Below are 25,971 nucleotides of genomic sequence, written 5' to 3' on the forward strand. Positions count from 1 at the left end.
TGGGGCAGTCTCAAACCAGGCAGAGTGAGTCACTTGTTGTAAACCTATGGTGTGCTGGCTGTGTTCTCTGTCTATCTGTCTGTCTGCTTCTCTCCCCTGACCCACGTCTCATGCTGTGTGTCCATTTCTACATGAACTGCTTTCAAACTTGGTATCCCACCCCTACCCATCAGATTTCAACTCTGCCAGCCTTTGGCAGTGCAGTTCCTCCTTGGCATACTGAATTGGAGTGAGGGATAACGAACTGGCGGCACACTGGTCACTACATTTATATAGACTGGTCATTACATTTATATAGACTCCTGTATCCATAAGCTTACAACGTATAGACCATTATTAACCATTCAGATTAGTTTCCTAGGGCTGCACAGAAAAGTACCACCAACCGAGGGGCTTGAAACAACAGATACTTATTTTGTCATAGGCCAGGAGGCCAGGAGTCTTGACATGAAGGGTCAGCAGGGTTGCTTCCTTCTGGAAATTCTGAGGGAGAAGCCCTTCCCTGCCTCTCTCCTGGCTACAAGTGACAGCCGGCCATCCTTGGTGTTCTTGGCTCGTGGTTCTCTACAATCTCTGCCTCTGTCCCCACGAGCTCCAGGTGCCTTCTGCGTTTGTATGCCTCCCATCTCCCTTCTTGCACAAGGACACCAGTCATGGATATAAGGTCCACTCTAAAGCCAGCCTGAACATTCCCGTCTGTAGACCCTCATCCCGATGACATCTGCAAAGGCCCTATTTCCAAATCAGGTCACATTCACGAGTACCAGGGGTTAGGAGCTGGTCATACCTCTTTGGGACACATAATTTGAGCCACCACACCACTGTACAGATGAGAAAGATGAGATTCGCTATGGTTAAGTGGATGGCCCCAAGCACAGAGCTGGTAGGTAAAGCGACTAGAGGCCAGTTCCTGTGATTACAGAGCCAGGTCTCAGAAATGATGATCTTTGACCGTGACAGTTCATACGAAGAAGCACATATAGCATTCAGAACCAGTGAGAATCAAAGATGCGTTAATTGGGACTTCTGGGCAAGAGGAGCGTCGTCTCTCCTTTGTGGGAGCATACTGGTTATCAATTGCTGTATCACAACCATTCTGAAACTTATTGGCTGCAACAGAAAACATTGATTAACTCACAGTTAGGGGTCAGGGATATGAACGTGGCACAATTGCAGCTTCTATGTTTTCAGGGTCACTCACAGGCTGTCAGCAAGGTCATGTCAAGTCTCGGTTGGGGAAAGGTTTGCTCCCAAGGTCACTCATAGGGACATCAGAAGACTCAGGTCCTCGTAGGCTGGTGGCTGAGGACCTCAGTTCCTCACTGGTTATTGGTCAGAGAACATTCCCCATTCCTTGTCTCGATAGGGCAGCTCACCCCACAGCAGCTCGCTTATCCAGAGCAAGCAAGTGAGAAGAGCCATACAGGGCATGGAAGGATAAGAAGAGTCACCGGTTTATCATAGACTAATCTTGGACCCGACATCTCAATCATTTAGTTACTAATTCCAGCCCTTATTCAGGGTATTTACAAGAGTGTAAATGCCAAGAGAGAAGATCATTGTGGCCCATCTTGGATACTGGCTGCCACAGGGAGCCACTGAAGTAGATCCTCACTGATCCGTGGCTGGAGAGATGGAAAGAGGTGAAGAGTAGGACTGGGAACCCATTTTATCATTTTATTCTGATGAAAGAAGAACTCTAGGGTTACCATCAACGATGGCATGAAGCCCGAGGATGGCGCCAACATTATCAGCCACAGAAAGAAGAGACCCAGAAGAACCAGGTACTTAGTGGCATGATTGGGCTTCTTGATCAAGCCTCACCTGAATGTGGGAGCCTCTGAACTATTCAGATAACACTGAGTGGATACATTTAGTCTACAGAAAGTCCTAACAGGTGCATGACCCTGCATATAAATACAGTCAAGGTGGAGGAAATAACTCCTTGAGTTTATTTGCCTCTTGAGATAGATTACCAGATATAATCCTATCTCGTGATCCATTATCATTTATTTGACTGCTACCGACCCACATCAGTGTAGTGAGCTGTTGTCAGCAGCCTCACGGTTGGGTTTCCAGCTGCATTCATGTTCCCTTTCTGTGCAAGAACTCCTCGTGTTTTGCCAGGAGCCCCGAAGTCAAGCAGCTGATTAGGTGAATGGCCGTCTACACCTGAGCACAACGCCACCCCCCACCCCCACCCCACCCGAGCAAATCCCAGGAACTATTTCTTTTGCTGTGTTCACAGGTGGGTTTCACACAAAATTAGTAATGAGATCTTGCCTCCAAATCCCTTTTCCCTGGTGAGTGCACTGGGGGAATCAGCCGGTCTGAGGCGAGCTCATGTGGCCTGTGTTTTTCTGCTGATGTTGAAATTCTACCATTGCCCTGCTTTGCCCTCCCACCTGCAACCACCCACACAGAGACAACTAACCATTAACCTGTCTTTTCCTGTTTCACTGAGGAATTTGTTAACAACGCGTGGCCTCAGCCCCCAATCCCACTCTCCCCCTTCCTCGGGCTTCAAACAACACTGACTTATAGAAAGTCACGCTGCATTTGTAGAGATGCAGTGGTGCTGTGGTCCTTTTAACTTTTTAAGAATCATGTGGAGTTCTTTAATCTTGATATGAGTCACCCCCTTCCTGTTACCCCATAAACAGTGTCTAATCTGTAGGCTTCAAGTTAGTTTTCTGATGAAAATTACAGGTGACAGAGCCACACCTTCTGCTTCAGGGACTGTGACCCTCTCCCAGGTGGACACTCGGGTCCCCTGCAACCTGCCCCACCTTGATCATGGAGGTAAGAAATAACTATTCTCTAGAGAGGTCATGTCTGACTCGTAAGGAAAAAAAAAAGGAGGTAGATAATAGGAAGGGTGTGGATTTTGTTATGTCTTTCTTTTCTCACATTTTATTTGTAGAATTTTAATGACTAGATGGTAGCCTTCCCTTTTATTTATCTACTTTCAAATTTTAATGAATACTTCTGGCTATAATTACCTAATTTCTACATTTAAAATGACTAGACACGTAGAGGTTGGAGCAAATTGCATCTTGATGTGATGGTATCATACAGTATTAAATGCTGTGCAGGTATGGATTAATCAATAAGCAAGTTCACTTCTTATGAGCCGCAGTTCGTTCTCTAAATTGAAGAGGAATTGACGAAAGGAGGGATAGAGTTTATTGCTCCTCTCCTAGGATAAAAATCTACGGTGAATTGGTTCATTTCGCCTGTTGTTTCTTTGTCATCCAGAGCAATGGCTTAATCCTGTTGCGAGTGGCCATTGTAAGCAGGGAATGCTCATGCTTTTTCTTTTTTTAAGATTTTTTTAATTTTTTAAAATTTATTTTGAGAGAGCGAGGGAGCGCGCGCGAGAGATGGACAGAGAGGGAGAGAAAGAATCCCAAGCAGGCTCCGCACTGTCAGCAAGAAGCCTGACGCAGGGCTTGACCTCATAAGCCACGAGATCATGACCTGATCTGACACCAAGAGTCAGACGCTTAACCGACTGGGCCACCCAGGCTCCCCTTGCTCATCGCTTTCAGTGGATTTCTTCCCCACACTCTGTACACTTAACATGAAAAAGGGGGTCTTAGTACCCTCCCCAAGTCAGTTGATTCTGGAAAGTTCACAGAAGATCGACACCACTTCTAACAGTTGAGGAATATTGGATCCTCCCCTTTCAAGGAAATGGGGTCCTAGCAAGATTGGGAGTCTCAGCCCTAAAGTTCATTGTATTCAGTAAGCAAACAACGGTTGTGGCAGGTTCCATTTTCAGGTACTTTCCCAGGTGCTGCACCCACACAGGTTCTGGTCCTGAGAGCCCTGCTATAAGACACGGGCTAGTGTTCCCATCCCCCATCAGTGCGAGGAAACCCACATTCTGACAGACCAAGTCATTACAATAGCCATCTACTTGTCAATACCTTAAGCCAAAGAGGTCTCACATTTAAGCTTGTATTTTTTCGCCCACACTCGTACACTTTGTTATTTGTTCCTTTCTTTCCTTTTGAAGTAGTCACAGCAATTCCTCCTCATGCTCTGTTAAAGGCAGGTCTCGTTGCGTTAGGAAAGGCAGTTGCTTGAACCTCTCCATCTATGGCTGGCGCCTAGAGAGAAGAAGGCACGAACCTCTTGAGACCGGGAGGCCCAGACACAGGTGATAAGGGTCCAGGTGAGACCAGAAAGGGCAGGAGGTGAGCCGGCTAATGGACTCCCACCACCCGCCCACGGGGAACCCCAGGGGCCCAGAGGCTCAGAATTGTTAGCCAGGCTAAAAGAGCATTTTCAGTTGTCCCAGGGGACAGCCATTTAGCCAGGACAATTAGGCCATTTAAACTGACCATATTTTGTGTTAGAACCAAGGGAATTCCTGGTTCAACCTACCTGGCGCTCTTAACCTCACTGAGTAAAGGGGCGTCGAGGGAACCCTGGAGTCTTCTCTCAGCCTGGTGACCAGAGAAGTTACTGGAAAGGGGTACCCAAAGTTCATGGACAGCCTATGCTCACAGGAGGAAGCTGTGTGCACAGAGAAGGTAAAAGTCGCTGAACACAAAATGATGAGGCTATAAATAAAGTTGAAGATGGAAAGAATAGGCTCAAGGTGTAGGATAGAGGGCCCATGAACCACAGGATGGGGTAAAGGTTGCTTTCATCAGGCAAGTTCAGGCCACTCTGGGTCACTTAGCCCAGGAGGAGGGGGGCTGGGGTAGGGCTGATTGAGAAGATGGCCTCTTGCTGAGTCTGGAGGGGTGCCAAGGAGTAAGTAGGACAAAGACGCAGAGGAGTTTTCTAGGACGAAGGGGCATATGTCCTGGCACAGTGATCTATTTACATTTACATGTAATTCAAAATAAATTTAAATTTAAATTTAAGGAAGGGCGGCTTTATTCATTTTCAAAGTGACTTTTTAAGGTATTCCCACCCTCCGATCTTCCCCTCACCCCTGTTTATAAGACATATCAGATTCCAGGTGCTGCAGTATTTGACTTTCAGAGTCCAACTAATTTTATTACCTGTTAACGTGCTAACCAGTCACTCTGGAAATACCCCTCCCTGTTCTCCCAGATTCCCTCTGGGGGTCTCACACAGAAATGCCCTCTGCTGTCCGCTCTACCCGTTCTATGCACCCTCACAACCCTGATGGAACCACACCCCCTCCAAGAAGTCTTCCGTGATGTTCCATAGTCTTTTCTTCTCCATTTCTCAGCATTTGCTGGATACCATCAAAGCTGTACTCTGATTTCTATCTAAATTCTCTTGTTTAATGTGGGGATGAGAGCCCAATTCCACTATGAGCTCTAGTGGGGGAGGGGGGACCCTATTCTCCGTGGTATTCCTGATTCCCCAGTAGACTGAACACAGTGGGTCTGCCCACACACTCATCAGCGACAGGTATGGTGCCTCTTGACAGATTCTAACCATATTAGATTTTCTGCCATAAGAAAAACAACACTTCTCCATGTCTGAAATCTCATTTTCTCTCAACCAAATTTCCTTTCCAGTTTTATTTTGACAAATTAGGCTGGTTAGAAATTGCCTCTCTATCAATATATGAAAGGTGCCAGGCTTCAGGTACTAAGCTTTCCTATTTATTTATTTATTTATTTATTTATTTTTAAATTTTTATTAATGTTTATTTTTGAGGGAGAGAGAGACACACACAGAATCTGAAGCAGGCTCCAGGCTCTGAGCTGTCAGCACAGAGCCCGATGCAGGGCTCGAACCCACGAGCTGTGAGATCATGATCTGAGCCGAAGTCAGATGCTCAAGCGACTGAGCCATTCAGGTGCCCCTAGGCTTTCGTTTTTAGACTTCTGAAGGTTATCTGAGGTTTGGCAGAACACCTTAGAGTTTACGGAAAACTTCTGGAGTCATTTTCATTATTTCCTTTATGAAAGACTGGAGGTATATTATGTACCTATTCGACAGGTGAAGATGCTAAGACATAAAGGAGTGGCCAAGGGTGAGCCCAATAAACCACAGGAGAGGAAGTGAACCCAAGTTACCTACCATCAAATGTCATGCTCATTTTGCTATGACACGCCAGCCTTTACTTTGTCAAATTTTACCTTAAAAGTATATGCAACAGCATTTATGTCGAAACATAAATGTAAACCCAGTGCAATGCAGAAGCACAGGCACCCACTGGGGCTGAGTGAGGGATAGAAAAGGCAAAAGGTGTATTGTCTCCTTGGAGAGAGGCACAGAGGTATTTGTCATCCTTTCTCCTCATTTAAGAAGTCAAATTGTATAGAAAGACACTGTGTTTTCCCCAAAACCTGTTCGGGCATTGCAAAGAGCTATCCTCGCAGGAACAAGAGCAGTGAGGGCTCCCATAATTTTTAAATCAACGCATCGACTATAAAATATTCAAACCGGAAAACCAAAATAACCAAACGACATGATGCGTTCAAGAGGAAATCTGGGAAGAGAACTCAAGAAGAGAGTGGCCATCAGTTGGCAGTCAAGTTTCAGTGTAATGTACCAGTGTGCAGGGACAAGGCGATTTGTTGCACAAACGGAGCTGGAGGTGACAACATTGTTGGGGCATTGTGCTTTTCGGTGGAGGGAGAGAGGCTGTGAGTTCTGGCTTTGTAGTTCTGCAGAGACTGCACCTGGGCTAAGCTGTGCAGATGTGGGCTGCGTGTTACGAGCAGGATGCACGCAGATTGGGGGGCACTTAGCCAAGGGATCCAAAAATAATTAAGAGAAGAGTGAAATTACCTTTCATGGACAGATACAAAGACCGACTGTATGTACTTACCCTAAATGACAACAGAAGGAGACCAGAAAGATAATTGAACGATCATGAAGATCAAAGGGCTAGAAGATTTGCTCTCTCTGGCACAAGGGTCTAGAATTGCAAAACCCAGACCAAATGTAGGATGCTAAAATGCAGGTTGCTTGGCAGAAACCCTGTTTGAAAAAAATACAGGGAAGTTCTTTTCCTAGGGGGAGCTCCGAGTTGGGAAACCAATCAAAATCTGTTACAAACTATCAAAAATGCTTTTGGAAGGGAGGGAACTTGAGTGATGAGCAAAAGAAGAGCTTGGAAGATCTGCTGGGATGTATAGTTCATCATCACTTACTCCGACAACATGGCGTAAAAGGAAAAAGCTTGATTGGTGTTGGTCAATTATGTGTGCATTCTACAGAGCCTGGGGAGTAGAAACAGGGCCCCTAAGTTTCTTACTGCAGTGACAGGCTATAGAGTATCTCTTTGGAAGAAGTCCCCCCAAGAGTTTTTACAAAGAACAAAACTACATTCCTGAAAGCATGAACTTGGGGATACAAGAGAGAACAAGAGATCATATTGGTGGGGGAAAAGAGCATTTTTGAGGTCCTATAGTTGATTTCAAGAAAAAAAAGACTATTAATAATTTGTCCAAAATATATATATTTCCCTTTATTTCACACCTTCATTCATGGTACTTGGAGTTGAATGGTAGACAAAGGAGATGGAACTTTCTAAGAAGTAAATCATATACTACTAGCTGAAGGTTGACCAGGAGTTAGATGAGGTTTGGAAGAAAGCAGCAGATGAGAAGGATAAGCCCTAGAGAGAACAGAGCCCAATGCGGAATTGAGCGGTCATGGCTATAAGGTCCAGAGAAACAAGACACATAAATCCAGGTCTTTGTGAACCAGGCAGAGGGTTTGAAACGCCCAAACCAGCAGGGGAACCATTGGAAAACCTCAAATAGAAAAATGATGTGATGATACTGGTATTTTAGAACCGCCATCCTGGCTATTAGGAGGAGGATGGGTGGGAAGGGTAAAATAACGAGAGGCAGGGAGGTGAATTAGGAGTTTGTTGCAGCAGGCAGAAAAGAGACAATGTTAGCCTCAAGCAAGGGAATGATGGAGAATGGTCTTGGATTGGAGAAGCTGAATAGATTTGAAAACTATTATATGCAAAGCATCCAAAAACCTTGTCATTTATTTTAAATTTTTTTATGTTTTTTTTTAATTTATTTTTGAGAGAGAGAGAGAGAGAGAGAGAGAGAGAGCGCAAGCAAGCAGGGGAGGGGCAGAGAGAGAGGGAGACACAGAATCTGAAGCAGGCTCCAGGCTCCAAGCTGTCAGCACAGAGCCCGACCCAGGGCTCGAATCCATGAACCGTGAGATCACGACTTGAGCCGAAGCCAGGCGCTTAGCCAACTGAGCCACCCAGACACCCCTTGTCATTTATTTTTTAATGTTTATTTATTTATTTTGAGACAGAGCGTGAGCAAGCAGGGAAAGTGCAGAGAGAGGGAGAGAGAGAGAATCCCAAGCAGGTTCTGCACTGTCAGCACAGAGCCCCACACAGAGCTTCAACCCAGGAACTGCAACATCATGATGTGAGCTGAAACCAAGAGTCGGATGCTCAACTGACTGAGCCATCCAGGCGCCCCGGAAAAAGTGTTGCTTAATAAGGTGGGGTGAGGTGTTCAGGGGGGAATCAAATGGATGTGGAGATTGTGGTGATGCCACTAATGAGGGAACATTGGAATGGAATAAGGGTTTAGAGGTGTGTAGAGAGATGAAAATAAAATCAGTTTGAAGCTTTGAGTTTGAGGGCTCTGTGCAATAGTCAAGTCTCCATACAGCCATCACATCCATGAATGGAAAGTTCCGGGATACGAGTCGAGGCAGGACTGGAGCTGCAGCTTTGGGACGCATCAGCATCTGATGCCAGGGGAGCAGAGGGAATACCCAAGACACAATGTAAAGAGTTATTATTCTGATCATTTAAAAATGCCATATGGCCAGCCTTGAGGCACATCAACAGCTGATGACTAGTGGAGAAAGACGGTCCTGGAAAGGAGAGTGAGGAGAACATTTGGAGACCCAAGATGTTAAACCAGCACCCAGTGGCATAGGCGCTGAGACGCTACTATGGGTCAGGCTTTGTTGATACAGAGATGAGTAAAACCAGCTTAGATGATCGGCCTACCCGGAGAACACAGGAAGACTTCTGAGAAGAAGTGGCCTTCAGGTTGTGTCTTGAAGGCCGAACAGGAATTTTCTGGGAAAAGAGATGTCACAGGAGTCAAGAGGGACAGAACGTGCAGTCAGAGAATTGTGGCCCAGCGTGACATGCTTGAAGGACGAGAGGCAGCTGTGTGTTGCACGTCCAAAAAGTTTGTGGTGAAGGGGTGTCCAAGAGGCTAGAGAACAGATGGGTCGTTGAAGTAGGAGCCTGTGCTAAGAGGTTTGAGTTTTTCCTTGCTAAAGACGGGGGCCCTTACAAGTTTATAAGACGATAAGAAACATGTATTACCTCGGTCTGCAATCATGTGCTTAGTAATTGCCCTGAAAACTAACGACCTGTGTAGAAAAGAGACTTTTGGAGAAAGAGAATCAATAGACCTCAGATGGCAATTGAAGATGCAGGGCTGAGGACTACCTGGAACTGGGGTCACCCGTTATGTCTTGATGCATGTCTTGGACATGTGGGTAAAAGATTCTGCTTTTATAGGGAGACAGGGTTGGGGGCAGGTTTTATAGGTGGGCAAGGAATAGTTCACTTAGGATACACTTAATTCTGACAGTCCCCTTGCATTAGCTTATTTCCATTAAAACAAACAAACACAACCCCCTGGGAAGCAGTATTGACTAGATGGCAGGGATTGAGAGGAGATACAGGGATAATCAAATCTCCGCGGAAATTCTATTTGACTCCCTACTGTTGGGTAAGAGACTCCAGACCATGGCCAATCACATGTCGGCTTTATCTTCATTTCAGGATCTTTGGAAAGGAGGGCAACTGCCTTCTACCCAATATCTCCTGTGTTCTAGGAGCTTTACCCGTGCGATCCGTCGGTGTTAACATCGACACTATGAAGTTACCCTCAGAAAGGTCAGTGGGGTGGGCAGAGGGAGTCTGAGGTGTGCATTACCAGCCTGACAGTTTCCGCCGCCCTTGGTGAAGACCCCACGCAGGCGGCTGGTGCGACTGTGCTCTGATTACCTTTAATTCTTATTAGTGAAGAAACACCTCTCCTTCTAGGATCCCCTGTAAAAACCTGGGGAGAAGTAGCCATTGAGAGGGGCCATGGACGTGCCACCTCCCCCTCCCGCCATATTTGCTGAGTACCTCCTGGGTGACAGATAGCAGGTGGCATCCTTCTCTTCATTCTCAAGCTGACAAGGCAGTGATGTCCTTATGTTACGGATAAGAAAATGAGGCTCATAGATGACATTTTCCAAGGTCACATCTCAATCTGGGTCTCCACAGCGGTGGGTGTAGACTTCATGTGTGTCTCCTCCATTACACCTTGAACGATCGATAGGAGGAAGCAGCCTTTCACCTCCGGATCCCCAGGGCTCGCCAGAGTCGGTGCAGGGACCCCGACAACGTGCTCCCAGCCACACACACAAGCAACAAGAGGCAACTTTTGTCAGACACATAATTGGGCCCTGGGCTGCCAATAACTTTTGTAGTCTTCTCCCCCCCTGATTTTGGGTGGTGTCCACTGTTTAGCTTTAACTGTGTCTTCCTTGCAAAGAAGGTGGTATTATCACCTCCGTTTTTGCAAACGTAGAGACCGGGAGTCCAAGAGTTAACAGGCCTGCCTCAGTTCACAGGGCTCGCTAAGGGGCAGACAGGGAATTGAACCCACAACTTCTGATCTGTAACCGTAAGCCATGTACACATGTTTCATGCTGTTACCAAGATGAATAGGACCCCGTCTGCACCTTCAGCAGACTCTGTTCTCAGAGAGGTGATCTCAGAAGACGACCTGAGGGATATGCACACCTCTTTCTGTTGCTCGTGGTGTGTCTGCAATGGCCAAAGAGTCTGCACTTTTACATGAGTCAACTCCTTGCTTGGGGGAAGAAAACCAGTAGGTATGAGAAATCGGTTAAGTCATCAAGAGGCTGACTGCTTCTTTTATGGTCAATGGTTTCGAGCCTGTTTGTTTATGTATATTTTTTTCACCATCTCAGTAAAAATAAAAAAGAAGAAGAAGAAGCTGGGGATCTTCAGGGATGGTCCTGAAGATCCTTCCTCGGTGTGATATCTTGGACAGGGACCCAGCGTGCTATCACCAGCAGGGGGTAGGTAGGAATGAAGCAGTAAAAAATGCCAGTGTGGATCATTGCCATAATTACTTTCTGGAAACAACAAATTTAATTCCCAGTAAAATGCCATGAGAATTTGCCAGGTCCTCTGATGGGGAAAATAAAATGCCCTTCCTAGAAATTTCTCATGCTCTGTGGTTTCTAGAGAGATTCCAAAGACTGCAGACAAAGATAATGTGGTGATATGGTTTTGGAACCTATGTGAATTTCCCTGCTTCATCACGTGCCTGTGAACTCTTCTTAGACGACAGACTGCTAAGCCCAAGCTGGATTTTTCCTCTAATTCCTTTGAGAACAATGCCTGTAGGGTCACTCATCCTGGGCTTAGGTCTGTCACTTCTCTAAGGTCACAAAGGCCTGATTATGTTGTCTCTAAAATGGGGCTACTTCTAGAACTTTCCTCATAGGTTTGTCGGGAGATTTATATCCGTTGCTCCAGGTTAAGCACTCAGCCTTGTGTCTGGTCCACGAAAGGTTAGCAGCGATTGTGATTGTAAACATACACAGTTTCTTTTCTGCTTTAAGTGGGTGTCTTGGCACTGAGCTGTTTTCCTTAAATGACTCTTCGTTTTTCCGTACTGAATCGATTGACTTGCTGTGAGTCGAGAATACTTTCCAAAGGCTCTTATGTACACCCACAAAGCCCAGCAATGGCTCGAGAGTATTTTCTACCACTGGTTAAATGCCCATGGCCCTGAACTTTGTGGGGACGGGATCGGCAAGATGGGCGAGGGGGTGTTGAAGTGTCCGGCGAGAAGACTCAACTCCTTTCTTGTGATAATTGAAATCATTTCAATTCATTTCCTTCTTGGTTGGACAGAAATATGTTTTCAACAGTGAACAAATCTTGAGGGAATCCATTGACCTGAGCAGTCATATAATGCATGAAGTTAATGGACAAAAGTGATATTCATCTTCCGTTTATAATAGCATTTTCTTCCGCGGCACCTAAACTTAGGGGCAGCCGGGGATGCTATCAGAGCAACGACGGTGCCACAGGCGGATGTATGACCTTTGTTGTATCTAACAATTATTGGATCTATGGTGAAATAAAATAAAAACCAACACAAGTTTTGACACTAAGATAATAAATTATAAATTATGGGAGTCTACGCCACCGAGGATCTTGTAAACAACAGGCTGGTCTCTTAGCAACAGACCAAGGAGAGAGCAGGTTGTTGATTGGAATGGAGCAGACGAGAGTGTTTTGCGGTGATTGCTATGGAGGACCAGGGACAACATTTTAACACCTGCCTGAGGCCTCTTCTCTGCCCAGCCCTTCTTTCTCCAGCGGCCAGCCTGGGCCACGGGCCAAAAGGTGTCCCAGGACTTAGGAGCCTCCTCACCCACAACCCATGTGCCCGGCTCCACATAGAGGACAAAGGAAATGCAGGCGGTGGGAGTCAGGGGTGGGGTGAGGCTACCCCCCTGCACACGCCAGAATTAGACAGGGGGAGAGGGAATCAGTAAATGCATCCTCATTTGGCGTTGTCTGAAATTATAACTCTAAACGGGGGACTCCTTTTTTTCCCCCTGCCCCCAGCTCCCTTTGGCTTTCAAAATCTCACTTAGGGTGGTTGTCATGAAGGAATTTAGACAAGACTTTGACAATGTGCCAAAATGGTTTATTTTTAAATGTTGTTCCCGAAAGCACCGGAATATTCAGTTGGAGCAAATGTTGCCTGAAAGAGTAGAGGGGCTGTGGTCGCACAGACATTGTAGGGAGGGGGGGAGTTTAAGGTTTGTAGACTTTAATTAACGCAGGCAGTGGGGCTGGAGGACCCGGTGGCCTGGAAGCATTTTTAAACGTGTGTGTGTGTGTGTGTGTGTGTGCGCGCGCGTGTGTGTGTGTGTGTCTCAATTGCAGGATATTTTCAGGGCTGGGGTGGAGAGAGAGGTTTTCTTTAATTAATTAGCTGTTTACCTTGACTGTCTTCCCTCAGTGGTTTAGACAGTCACCTGCCCACATGTTAGGAATGAGCCTCTTGGAGTGGAATTTTCCTAGAAAAACCCTAGGATTCTTTGCAGTAGCAAATGACCTCTCACTCTGTGATGGAAACCGTGCGTCCTGTGGAATCCCAACCACTAGGCGAGCGCCGTGCAGCGCCGACTTTGGACGTTAAGCAAATATTAGCCTCCTAATTGTACGTGGGCCAAATGACCTGCATCACCCTCCATAGCACTGACTTTATGCATCTTATTGTCTCATAATAAAGGTGGCTGGCTAAATTATGACGACTTTGGATTTATTTGGCATGTCACTTTAAACTTTTCATATGTCTAAATTTGCCATTCGCAAAGGAAGAAAATTCTCTGCCATTCCCCAGGGTCTCATTTTTTTTTCCAGGCTCCTCTGATATCCTGAGAGGTGGCTCACTGACTTCCGAAGTGATTAGCTCCCATCCAGAGATTTTAGAATGTATTTGTGCTTCGAAGCTGTCTGCCAGGATGAAATTCTATCAGGGGTGGTGCCCCGGCCCCATGGGGTGAGGGCTCTGGCTTTGTAAGACGCCCGTGGAGGCCACCTGGGTATGAACCACTTCACGTACGTGTCTCTCGTGCCCACAGCAGCGACTGTAGTAAAGGCCCCATTACCCGATTCTGCGGGTGGGGCCATGTCGACTAATTTTTCCTAAGCTCTTTGCTGGAGCCCAGATCCCATTCCAGGATGGAGTGAGTTCACAGTTCATGTTCTCTTTACACAGTGGCCTATACCCTAGGGACAGATCATGGCCAGGTGCCCTGCACCAGACAGTCTTGCTTTTTCTTCTTCTTTTTTTTTAATTACAAAAGAAATACATCATCATACGTGACCATGGAAAATCGACAACACCCAACGATATAAGATTAAATGACGAAACCTTCCTTCATCCTGTACTTGCCCGACCCCCCCAACATATCACCCCCTAAATATCTTAGCAGATCTTTCTTCACCTGGATTTTCATTCTCTCCAGGGGATTGTTTCTGTACAGAAAGAGCAAGCCCTTTTCCTCTTGAATGTTTCCGTAGCTGATGCACTTTGAGGAAATCCAAACTCATCCGCATCTTGGACGTGCTTTTGTTTTACTTAGCTTTCGACATATTGAGGAGAACACAGAGCTCTCTGAGTCTCCCCCAGCATCCTGACTCGAGATCCCCAAGCCCACCCACCTCAAATGCATGAGCGTCGGAGTCTCAATTCATAGCTGGGCATATAAGCAGTCCTAGCAAGTTCTGATCTTCCAGAATGAATTCTCCCCTTTCCCGGTTGGATCGGAAACCTGCATCGTCACAAGCTTCCCCGAGTGATGTGTGTGCACGCTAGGGTCTGGGAGAGACTGTGCTAGACTCTGCCTCTGCGGAGAAAAGATCCAGAACCATTGACAAGGCATCAACAAAGCTCCTACTTACAATGGAGACTCCTGGACCCCAACAGAAACGCATCATTAGACAGCTGTCAGCACGGGCCCTAGCTGCCGAGTGGAAGCTGAAGACCGTTTCTCCTGCGGAAGAGGCCTGATTTCAACTACATGACAGCGAAGACTGTTGGGACAATTTCCCACCTAGAGCTTCGGAGCCCTGACGCACCTCCGAGGTGGCCTGGCGACGGCCCCTCCCGGCACTGGGGAGGCGCTGGGCCCGAGGCAGGCCGCTGGTGAAACCCGGGCCGGGGACCGCGGGGGCCCCGGGTCTGCCCAGCGCCTTGCCCCGTGCAAGCTCAAGTTCACGCAGCACCTCCCGGCACCGGCCCCACAATGCAGCGCTCAGGCTGGCGTTAGTTCAGCCGAACACTAAGCGCTTGGCTCCGTTTCAACACGGCTGCCAAGATTTGGCAAGCGGAGAGTTGCAGAGAAGCAGCAGGCTGCTAAACCCTTTCACATTTTTAATTAGATCCACACACCCATGTCTTTGAGCTATCATAAATATACAGATGACATCGAGAGTATTATTCGGGGTTAGAAAAGGGGGGGGGGTAGCAAACTGTATACAATGGTCTATCTTCCCTTCTTAGGATGATTCACCTCTTGTCAGTCGGGGGGCTGATGGCAAAGAGAGGGGAGTGATGTTTGCTTCGGCAGAGCCATGTGTCTGAGAGCAAATCCGGCCGGGATCTGGAAGGCTCGGGTCTCAGGCCGCCTGGCTGCCGGCCGGGGCTGCGTGAACAGTCACCAGAAGAGGGCATTCTCGGTGGCTGCTGGGCCTCCCGCAGCCGGAGCGTGTCTGAAGACTGGTTGCTAGAGCCACGGCCACCCCCTTCTCCCGGTGATGGCCTTGCCGTCCCACAGAGCCGCGGGGATGGCTCCTTGGCCCTAAAAAGGAGGCACTCCTACATTCGACATTGTTTTTAATACTTTGTCCCTTTATCGCCTCTGGTTTGTCTCCTGGCATCCTTCACTGTAAAATAATTACTCCTGCTCCGCATTTTTTTTTTCTCCTAAACCTCCTGCCACAACAAACACGCTCCGCTCCTCGTGCTCGGAGCCACCCTCCCCGCCGCGCTCGGCTGCCAGGCGAGTCTGCAGTGGGTGAGGGATGGTGAACGTGGAACCCGAGTCCCACGGTCCTGGCTCCAGCCTGACTCTGCCGCGTGGGCTCGGACGCAGGGCTTCAGAGACTCTCACTTGGGTTCCCTCGCGTGCGTGGTCCCCAGCCAGCCCTGACCTCACAGACTGCAAGTGACGTCACACGCCTGATGGTTACCGTCGCAAGGAGTACGCGCGCCGCGAACACGCGTCTTTCCGAGGGTCCGTGGACCACAAGAGCTCTGATGTTCCCTGTTCACAGAACCCCTGGGCCGTGTCCTGTGGCCCGTCCGTTTGGTGACCGAGACCCCTCTGCTTCTCAACCAGCTCCAGCTGGATGAACTCGCTGCGGGCTGCAGGCGATCACGGTGTGACCCGGGCCTCTCACTGGTGCGTGTGTCCTCAATTTTAAAGACATGTAAAGAAGGAAATGAAACACTTGACATGCCAGGAAAGGAGTCTCTCTTGCTGTCCCATCTGAGAACACAAAGTTTATAAATAGAAGCATCACAAGCAAGAAACACTAAGACATCACAGGCGCAGGCACGCTGGCCTCGTCTGTTTATCATGGACTCTGCATCCCATCCAGGCCCTTCTCCAGAAGACTGGAGCCTGCCTTGGACATCTGGCAGCCTTGGGTCCTCTCCCTCGCCCTTCTTTGACTTCTTTGGTCCCGTACGGCTTGAAATTAGACTGTATTGTCCTTTGTGCTTTTTCTGCCAGACCGAGGGGGCTGACCAGGTCCAATAACACGGGCTGCAGATAATGCTGGGCCCAAAGTGTGCTTTTCAGCAGATGCCAACATTGAGGCGGACGGTGCCTGGCCGGCCTTGGCATTCTCATCTTCCCGCCATCGCCTCCCCTGGGTGACCGGTGATCCTGCCACTGGCGCATGGCATCGAACCCAGGTTGGACCCTAGGTATCTCCAAGGTCTCAGGGAGGCTCCGATGCGGCAGGGGTGGGGGAATACCAGTGCTCATTATTAGTTATTTACAGAAGAAGAAACCGCTTATCTCCACAAGAGTGAAATGCATAGAATCTGGATAACACTCTTTCTAGAGCAAAAGATGTCAGGCTGAAGTCAATCTTGGCTCCTCGGATGTTGCTGGCTGCCACCCGTGTGTCAGTCACCCCCTCCCCCCACCATGAGTTGAGGACACTGGGACACATCGACCCTTCCCGTGCCTTTTGTGGCATGGGGAGGGTGGGCGCAAGAATGAATACATGCATTTAATGTTTCTATTTTTTAAAAATTTTTAAATGTGTATTCATTTCTGAGAGACAGAGAAAGAGGGAGAGAGAGAGAGAGAGCAGGGAAGGGGCGGAGAGAGAGGGAGACACAGAATCAGGTTCCAGGCTCTGAGCTGTCAGCACAGAGCCCAACACGGGGCTCAGACTCATGGACCACGAGATCATGACCTGAGCTGAAGTCGGAAGTTTCACTGACCGAGCCACCCAGGCGCCCCCGTTATTTTTAAAGTGAACTCTATGCCCAACATGGGCTCAAACTCACAACCTGAGATCAAGGGTTGTATGCTCTACCGACTGAGCCAGGCAGGTGCCCCCTGTGTTTAATGTTTTAAGGCTATGTTAGTCTGTTCAGACTGCTGTAACAAAGTGCCACAGGCTGGGTGGCTTAAGTGACAGAAATTTATTTTTTAACTGTTGTGGAGTCTACAAGGTCGAGAGCAGGGTTCCGGCTGATTCAGTTTCTGTTGAGAGTTCTCTTCTTGGCTTGTGGACAGCCAGCCACTCATTCTGTCCTCCCGTGTCCTTTCCTTGGGCACAGGCATGAGGAGGGAAAGAGAGAGACATCAAGAGGGAGAGACAGAAAGCGCTTTGGAGTTTCTTCTTGAAAGGACAGTGAGTCTAGAGGATCGCGCCTACACCTTTAGAGGCTTATATAACCTTAATTACTTCCTTAGAGGCCCATCTCCATTACAGCTGTGCTGGGCCTAGGCCGTCAACATGTAAATTTTGTGGGGACATGTACCTTGAGTCCATGATAAAAGTGTTTCAAGTGCTCTTGGAAGGACATGGGGTCACGCTTAGATTATACTCTCACTCCAGCACTTACTAGGTGTGCGGTCTTACGCAAACCAACTAACCTCTCTGAGCCTTATTGTTCACATTTGGAAAACGGGGGTTAAAAAAAATGCCTCCCCCAGAGTGTGATTACAAAGAATAGATGAGATGATGCATCAGGGGGACACTCCAAATACGAAAGAGGCTATGGCAATTACTGATATTCTTATTTACCATCTGTATTATTATTATTTATCAATACCACCCACAGAGCCTGCCCCAAATGCTGGCTTAGAGTTTCGCATCACAAACGTTCTCTGTGGTGATGTTTGCGCCTCTTAGCCTTTATCACCAACGCTCCCTGGGGTCACCACTCCAAACAGGAGCTATAAGAGAATGTCACAGTGCCTTCCGTGGGATGCAGAGGAAATATCAGTGCTCCTTTCCAGGGCAGTGACTGTCCGTGTCTATAATCACTTTCGCGTTAGAGCATTTTGTATTAGTTGTTGACAGCGTTAACACAGTTACCACAGTCATGACCACTCTGTCTGAAACTCCTGCCTAAAGCAAATGTCCTGCAGGAAAATAAAAAGGAACATAACCGTTTTTAGATGCGGAGTCTAAAGTTAAGGGATCCGAGATCCCACTGCCAAGCAGCGGCCGAGCTTGGGTCCAAGCAAAGAGCTGTGGAATCCCAGAGGCCGCACGCTCCAGGCTTCACAGGCCTGACTCCATCAGCAATCACAACAACAACGCTGCAAAACCAAGCATCCCAGCTTAGTACTTACAATGCGGGGCAGTTCTTCTTGGGCTCGCCGGCCTCAGGTCCGCTGTGGTTGTGTTGAGCTGGACCTGCTTCATCTCAACGGCCAGGCCGCATGCTGCGTGTTGGCTGTGTGTGGTTTCAGGCTGCATGTGGGATTCGTGTGCACTCAGCATATGCGTTTTTCTCTTGATCCCAGACCGGAGGACTGGTGACCACCCCAGGCACATGGAGGCTCATCCAGAAAAAAGCAAGCACATCTAACGTGTCTGATTGCATCATGCCAATGGCATTCCAGTGGCTAAGCCAAGGCATGGCCAAGCCCAACATGGGAGAGAGAGGAAACTACGTGCACAGCAGTATGCGTGGGGTGGGGAAAGAGTGATATTTAGCTGAACGATCAAGCTAGTAAGACAGTGACGGACAGAAAAGGGACAACAGCAACACCTTGATTAGCAGCAAGGTTGCTCACCCTCTCTCAGGCCTTTCTAGTGGATTCCAGCCAGCCTCCGTTCTGATTGGTTGAGTGTCAGTTCTGCTGGATCAGGGGCCAAGCTCTACAGACTCCAAAATACTCTCTGGCTATCACCCTTGATTATTAGTAGCCCAAATGCCGACTTCCCAGCGCCTACGATCTCTAGCACCACTGAGCCCCCACTCTGAGCCCTCATCATTCTAGGAGCAGGGCCTCCCTTTTCTACAACAGTGAAGTGGACACAGGTTTCGGAGCCCAGGAAATGGGGATGAGAATCACGGCTCTGACACTTCCTAAAAGTGACCTTGGCCAAGCGACATGACCTCTCTGAATCTCAGCTCTTCAGTGGGGAGGTTCACAGGCTGCTGTGAAAGACGACCCACTTGTTGCATCCACATTGGCTAACACGGGGCCTGATTGGGGGCACACACTCACCAAGTGATTGCTCTCTTCCTTTTGTTCTACCATTAGACTCGACTTTACAGAATTGTCAAGAATGATCAAGTGCTGTCAATTTCACGTAACCCAACCAAATAGATTATAAAACTCTTCTGGGCAAACGTGGTGTTTCCTTCAACTCTATCCTTCGCTATCCTGAGTACCGAGTAAACGTTGAGTGTTGGTGCATAACACGCACTCACGGTCTTGGTTTTTCCCAGTGGTGTGGATGGAATGGGGGATCAGAGGGAGGAACGGTTGGGAGGAGAACAGAGGAACGAATCAATTAACTACCCACTTGCCTTCGACCAAGAGTGAAAATGAGTGTTCAATGCCAGCGACAGTGTAACGAGGGGATGATGGGGGATACGAGGCTGGGGGCTGCAGGAGAAAATCTGTGCCCATTTCATGGTGTGGGGAAAAGACTGTGTGTTTGGGGGTTGTGCAGCCATGGAGGTTTTAATCTTCGGTCTTCCAAAGACAAGTATCAAGTCCCAGGCAAATCACTGATTGCTCTGAGCTTGTCATCTGCAGAAACAGAAATAGTGCAGACATCACGGAAGTAACAACACCTGCCAGGGAGCCCACGTCCTACGCTGAGCTCAGCTGTCTCGGTGACCCATCATCTCCTGAGGTTGCTCCAGGCCAGTCCTGAGGTTAGGACTTGAGAGGAGGGAATACTAAATGAATGTAAGGCAACAGAATTCCAGGGTGTCTAGACCCTCCCAGTACAGACCTGAAAACCACACCAGAGGGATTTGCCAGGAAGCTAGCCGGCATTCCCAGAGCAAGCCGTTGCAATTCCCCACACTGGCGCTATAGCAGCCAGAAAGTCAGCTGCGGCCGTGCCCCCTGGGCACCACTTAAATAACACAAGCAAGATGTCAGCATGGGCGGAGTCTGGGAAGATCTGGAGAGAACATCAGGTATACAATGAAGACTATTATGCATGAAAATTAATTCGCGTTATGCCTTTGAATCAAAGAATGAAAGTTCCCAAGCAAACTTCAGGATCAAAAATAGATCCTCTCTAACATAGGCAGAAGGTGGCAGGATTATCATTATCTTCATCTTCAGACAGAACAAAGCACTCAACAAATAGTTTTTGAGCACCTACGCTGTGCCAAATGATCGACCGGGCACACAGGTCAACAAGGTGAAACAGGTAAAGATATCTCTGTCCTCCAGGAGCTCCATTCCTTGTCTGCACCTGAACAGAAAGAAAGGCAGGGCTGAGGTATTATCTTCACCTGTGGAATGAGGGTAAAAGGGGTATAGTGTGGTAGGGCAGGCATGCCAATGTCCAACAAAAAGGTGGACAAAGCATGATGCAAATCAGATGTCTGTTAAATTGTTCAGCAATTAATAGCATTCATTAGGCTCTTACTGTGAGCTCATCATTTTTCTAGAGATCACAGGCAATAGGAACAAAACATGAAATCTTTCCCTTCCTCTCCGGAGTGTAGAGTCTAGCTCAGAACACCGGATCAACTCATGCACAAAGACCACACAGAAGACAGTATTGTGTTTATTTGTTTTAATTTTTGACAGACCCCTGCTCTTGGACACCCACCAGGGAAAGAGTTTGAGGGAGTCTCATGCTGTAAGTTAAACGATGAATGGCCAGGATTGGAAGTTTGATATCATGAAAAGGAGGAGGGGACACAGCGTCAGCCACCAACAGGGCTTTTGGTATCATTCCACCTGAGCTCCAACTCCAACCTGAGTTCATGGCAGCCAAGACAAGGGGACAATATGCCTGCCTGCCAACCTGTGCCTGTATTTTTGTGTTGTTTTTAAGCAAAAAGGGCACATCCCAAATCCTGGGGGAGAGTTCGTTAGCATCATGGACAAAGTCCAAAACTCTAGCTTTTAGGATAAACGCATACCAAATTCCACAGGACTATTTTCCGTAATGACTCTCAGTAAAACACAAAGATGTAGCAAATCACAACTCAACAGAGGTGATTTGGCAAAGCACTGGACAAAGTGGTCCAAATCGATAGATTTCCATGGATCTAACTTAATGAAAGACCTTAGGTCAACCTAGCAACTTACATGGGTGGGTAAGGAACACGTGCTTCAATTAACCCAACAGCTATTTACTGAGCACTGAGTCACCCAAATATCTGGGACATGGCCCTTGGTATTCAGTAGGTGCTCACCAATGCCCTTTACAGTAAATTCTTGTAAAAAGTGAGTGATTTAGAGGCAAACCCCCAAAGAGTTTTATCCACCTTTGGAGGCTTCTGCGTGGCAGTTAGCGTCCCGGCTTCCCCCTCCTCAGGACAGCCCTCCACATTTCTACCTAGACCATAGAACCCAGTTACATGATCAGCTGGGAGCAAGGATTTCTCAGACCAACAAAAGTGATACAAGAAATGGAAGGTTCTCAGCAAGGAGCCTAGTGATGGAAGTGCGTTAAACCCTAGAAGTTACTGTGCAGCTTCTGGTTCTTGAAGTGGGGAAAAGAAGAGAGATCAGGCTGTTCCCTTCCTGTGCCATCCTGAGGGCATCTTAATAAATGTAGCCCCTCTGTGAGAGGTACCCCTTCCTCTGCTCTCCCCACCCGCAATATCCCTGGCAATTTTGACCTCAGTGAGCCAGAAAAGGTGACAGGCAGACAATTCCCCAAAGCTGGCTAGACCCCACATGCTCCTGTTTAAGCACTATCCCCATCCTGTCAAGAAACCGAGGGACCAGGCACTTGGAAGCACTTCTTTTCTTTGGGGCATCCAAGCCTTCTAGGGAGGCTCTACAGTCACATGCACTTTGCTCTCACTCTGTCTGACACAAGCGCTTTGCCAGGCTGAGTAAACCGCTCACTTTCTCCTCCACACCCCAGGGTCCCTGCTTTACCACACCCAGGGAGCTGGCTCGCCCCATGGCTGACTACCTCTGCCCACCCTCGGTGGTCTTCTGCCTCCACCTTCCTCACAGATATCCCACCTTGTTTTATCATTAAAAACTGACCCGTGAACAGCATCCAAATCAGTCCAGGCTCAAGACCCTGTGTAATCTGCCCCACAACTGTCATTTGTTCTGAGGTGCTATTATCATTTTTTTTTAATGTTTCTTTGTTTTTGAGAGAGGGAGACAGAGCACGAGCTGAGGAGGGGCAGAGAGAGTGAGGGAGACACAGAATCCGAAACAGGCTCCAGGCTCTGAGCTGTCAGCACAGAGCCCAATGCAGGGCTTGAACTCACAACACGTGAGATCGTGACCTGAGCCAAAGTCGGACACTTAACCAACTGAGCCACCCAGGTGCCCCTATTATGAATTTTTAATTATTATATCACTTCACCTCCCCAGACAGGCCTTTCCAGACCACTCATCTAGAAAAATCATTCCACCTCCATTGCTCGTTTTATTTTTCTCTATAACGGTCGTCTCTACTTGAAATCACACTATCTGCCTGTCGATTTTCTTCTCTGCTAGGACGCAAGTTCTTGAGGGTTGAAGACTTTGCTTCATCCTCCACAGTGTCTCCAGAGGCTCCATGAGTGTCCAGGGACACGACTGAACACATGAACACCTCCTTACACATGCTATGGTGTATTTCGTCTCTTTACTTCCATCAGGTGTTGGGGCCGTCTCCCCGATTTTGCTCAGGTCGTCACCTTCCGCAAGAAAAATCTACCACATCATCCACACCATTTCTTTTTAAGCTTTCTGTTGGATCTCGGCCACTGCTGCCTTCAGAAAAGCTCTCCTAACCTCAGGTGTTCTTTCTCTGGGCTTCTGTGTCCCCCTGTGTTGATCTCTGTCAGTGCATTTCCTCCACGCGGCTATTGCTATCCATGTACATCTCTGTTTCCCTTATGGGACATTCCCTCCCCCAAGGACCTGTCCCTGTTGTCTTTGTATTGGGCACCGCGCCCACTATGTTGGCGTAGCAAACTCTCCATAGATTACGTAGCCGATACCTTTCAACCCAGCCCCTGATAACACATTAGACACCCTTTGTTCACATAGACATCATCACCTCCTGAAGCCCAGAGAGAAGAAATCCTTGCTTGTCGTCACGGTGCTCAGTGATGGAGGCTCATGCGCTGAACCCCAAACATACACCTCCCTGTCAAATATTTTTTCTGGCCGCATGTGACCATTTGGTTGGTCCCTTTTTATTCGGCATTGAAATCCTATCATCCTACCTGGACAGTAAGCTCCCTGAAGACAGAGATGGTGTTCTACCTTGCTGGTATGCATGTAGGGAAAAAAGCGGCGTGTCATGCAACTTAAATACGTAATAAATATGTGTTGGCTGAATTATTAATTTAATTAACTTCCAGAGAGTTTTCTGCTTGAATGCATGAACATAAAGATACACATGGGAACCTATTTAGTCATTTTCTTGCCACTTGAATTGTAAATGCATTACATGTATATTCCTACCAGCTCTACTGGCCTCTTCTTAGAAGGTGAAAGCATACAGATCCATTCCTCTATCAGTTAAATCAATTAAATGATATTAATGACTGGTCTTTATAATAAAAACGGTCTTTTAATTTTTTTTCCCCCTGTGAAACAAAATGGCTTTTCCCCTCTGTTTGACAAATAAGAAAGGCAGACCCCTAAAGTGCTGCTCAGAAAGCATGGTCAACAGGGGAAGTGGAGGGGCAATGGGTCACCCACTTTGGCCTCAAAAAGTGGATTGGGTTGTCATCATGTTTTTTTTAATGTTTGTTTGTTTTGAGAAGGGAGGAACAGAGAAAGAGGGAGAGAGAGAAGCCCAAGCAAGCTCCACACTCAGCATGGAGCCCAGCGCAGGGCTCCGTCCCACGAACTGTGAGATCATGAGCTGAGCCAGAATCGAGAGTCAGACGCTCAACCAACTGAGGCACCCAGGCGCCCCTGGGTTATCATCTTTTTACAGCTGAAACAAGATTCAGGATGATCTTGATCAGAGGTCAGGAAATTGTTCTCATAATGAGGCAGATGTTTAAGTAATTTAGGCTTTGTAGGACACACAGTCTTCATTGCGACCCTCAGTCCTAGTTGTTGGAGAATGTAAGCCGCCATAGACAACACAAGTGACCATGCCTGTGTTCCAATAAAACTTTATTTGTGGACACCGAAATTTTTCAGATTTCATACACTGGTCACTGTGTGTCCTGACACATTATTCTTCCTTTGATTTTTTTTGAAACATTTTTGTATAAAACATTATTAGCCTGCCGGCATACAAAAACAGGTGATGGGCTGCATTTGACCTTTAAGCTATAGTTGACTGACCTCTGATCCAAGAATACCTTTGTCTCGCCCTTAAAACTCTGAGGAGATGGAGAAAGAAATCATACAGTGAAACCATGGCCGTTCTCCACCAACAACCACATCTTCTGATTCCACGTCTAGGTTTCTGACCAGTGCAGGGGACCTCTGTCGGTTCTATACCTTCCCGCTGCACACGGATGCCCATCTAAAATAGAAAATACATTTTTCTGGATTCACCAATGACAAAAATACCATTGCACGTCACAGCAGGTTGTCAGATTGTTCTTTGAGACAATCAAGATTCCCAAAGGGCTCTGGGCATACATCTTTCACGTCTTGTCAAGAAACCGCATGAGAAAACCTGCACTACACTGAAGCAAGACCCTTTATGGGAGAGGACTGTGAAACTCAGGCCATAGCCCCAAGGATGGGATGGTTAGAGATCTCTGAAACATGTAGTTCTAATGTGATGGAGCAAACTTGGAGCTTCAGGAGCATGAGGATACGAGGCTTCGATAGCATTGCAACTTGCTTCCCTAAGTAGGGTAACCTTGAAACGCATGCCCAGGAAGGTGGGGAGTAGGGTACATCGGGTGAAGTATTTTCTAAATGTGCACAGTATACCCGAGTGACAAAAAACTCAGTAACCAAAGCAGGCAATATATTTTTAAGTGTTGGGTTTCTCGGTTTTGTTTTGCTTTGTTTACTTTTTTTTTAAGTTTATTTATTTTGAGAGGGAGAATGCAAGCAGAGAGAGAAGGAGACAGAGAATCCCAAGCAGGCTCCACACTGTTGGCACGGAGCCCCACGTGGCGCTGGATCCCACGAACTGTGAGATCATAACCTGAGCCGAAGAGTCAGGCACTTAACCAACTGAGCCACACAGGTGCCCCAGCAGGTGACATTTTAATGCAATACTTAAGACATCAAACCTAATGCCAAAAAGCCACAGTGAACAAAATATCAAAGTTTTAAGTGAAGTCAGGATCTAATTATACATGCATGAGTCACCTTTCTTACCTCACCCCAATTTATCATGTAGGTCCTGCTTCTATTCAATAATTTTGACATTTTGTTCATCATGGATTTTTTTATAATAATTTTGAGCTTTGAAAATATTAGATTGCCCAGGAAACACTGTACAGAATTTAAAGCTGGCAAAAAGAAGCTTCCACAGTCTCTCATCTTTTACGAAGATACAAAAAGTATGCTTGCCACGTCAGTACAGAATGCAGTTACGACCCACGAGCACAGGTATCTGTTTTGCTGTCATTCCATTGGAATTGTTCGACATCTTGTAGGGAAAACACACTAAACGTGTCTGCCCGAGTTTAACGCCAGGCTATTTATTTCTGAAAATTATAAAATGTTTGATTGTCAATGTCTCTTTCATGAAGAGCCGTGCTTATATCTGTCCATTGCCTTGAAATAATTCATGCTGAGGGAAAACCAATACTATACTTAGTGTAGTTG

General features: G+C 47.3%; 1 long non-coding RNA gene across 1 annotated transcript; it reads left to right on the forward strand.

Annotated features, from left to right (window-relative positions):
* The first annotated feature begins 8,314 nt into the window (after positions 1-8,314).
* LOC123582344 lies at positions 8,315-13,311 on the forward strand. The gene is made up of 2 exons (XR_006704335.1): positions 8,315-8,427; positions 9,740-13,311. It is a non-coding gene; the product is annotated as an uncharacterized LOC123582344 (long non-coding RNA).
* The last annotated feature ends 12,660 nt before the right edge of the window (positions 13,312-25,971 follow it).

This window comes from Leopardus geoffroyi, chromosome B3 (genome assembly GCF_018350155.1).
Source record: "Leopardus geoffroyi isolate Oge1 chromosome B3, O.geoffroyi_Oge1_pat1.0, whole genome shotgun sequence".
In the NCBI taxonomy this organism is placed as follows: Eukaryota; Metazoa; Chordata; class Mammalia; order Carnivora; family Felidae; genus Leopardus; species Leopardus geoffroyi.